Genomic DNA, 1,057 nt, shown 5'->3' with positions numbered 1-1,057 from the left:
CAACAACTACATTATTTTACACAAAGATTTACAAATATTCTTATTTATGATATACGGTTAGTTTTCTTGAGTTTTAAGGATATCCAAATATTTATCTCTTATACAATGCTACTTATTTTTTACAACTAAAATTTCTTGTTATTTACCTCTTTAACTATGAAACTAATAAGCCCTACTAAAAGCCAAACGTAGGGGATACTTTGTGTAAACAATTGTAAACCTTCTAATTAAAACTTTTGAAATATATGTACGTTCGAAATAAATAAAAATAACTCTATTTAAATAACAAACTGTTATATTGAAATACTCAGTTTATTGATTTCCATTGATAATCAGGGATTTTTAAATTATTTGAAACTTTTATATGTTTTTCTTGACAAAAAAATATTGTTATTGGAACGAAAAACATTGTCTTGAAGTTATGGAATAATGTAAAATATTTTTTAGCGCTTAATAATCTAAGTTACTTATACTTTTGAATGTATCTACAAACTATAATTTGACAAAAACGCTTTTATTTTTACGTATTACGGCTATTTTAACAAACTTTTCTGATAAGGATTTGTAACAGAAGAATAAAATTAATTATGTAGGAAAATAAAAAAAGCATAATTTAAGATAATTGTGTTATTACTAAGTTCCACTGCCTAATAAGCATTAGCAAAAATGAACACCTCATTTAGTAAAAAAAAATAACTTTTTTGAAATTAATTATTTAAATTGTTACGACAAGTTTTTTTTACTTTAATTAACTGTAAAACTTTTCCATACTTGAAAATGATCACAAAACAACTAAAATTTATATCAAGAGTTTTGATTTGACTAGTTGGTACTTAGTTTTTTTTGTACAATTATTAATTTTTATACAAATAGAAATAAAAAATCTATTAGTTTTAATTTACGACCTTTTTGGATTAAGAAGTTGCTATAATTGTGATAGAGACACTAACAAACAAAATTTTTGTTAATAGAGATGTCCACTATAAAACAAAAATATGCTAGAAATATATTAACTTATAAATCTAAATTATGGGTAAAAATTAACAATATGACTTAT

The sequence above is a fragment of the Thalia democratica genome, chromosome 4 (assembly GCF_965202585.1).
Source record: "Thalia democratica chromosome 4, ktThaDemo2.hap1.1, whole genome shotgun sequence".
Lineage (NCBI taxonomy): Eukaryota > Metazoa > Chordata > Thaliacea > Salpida > Salpidae > Thalia > Thalia democratica.
The sequence above is the reverse complement of the archived record's forward strand: the minus strand, read 5'-3'. Positions refer to the sequence as shown.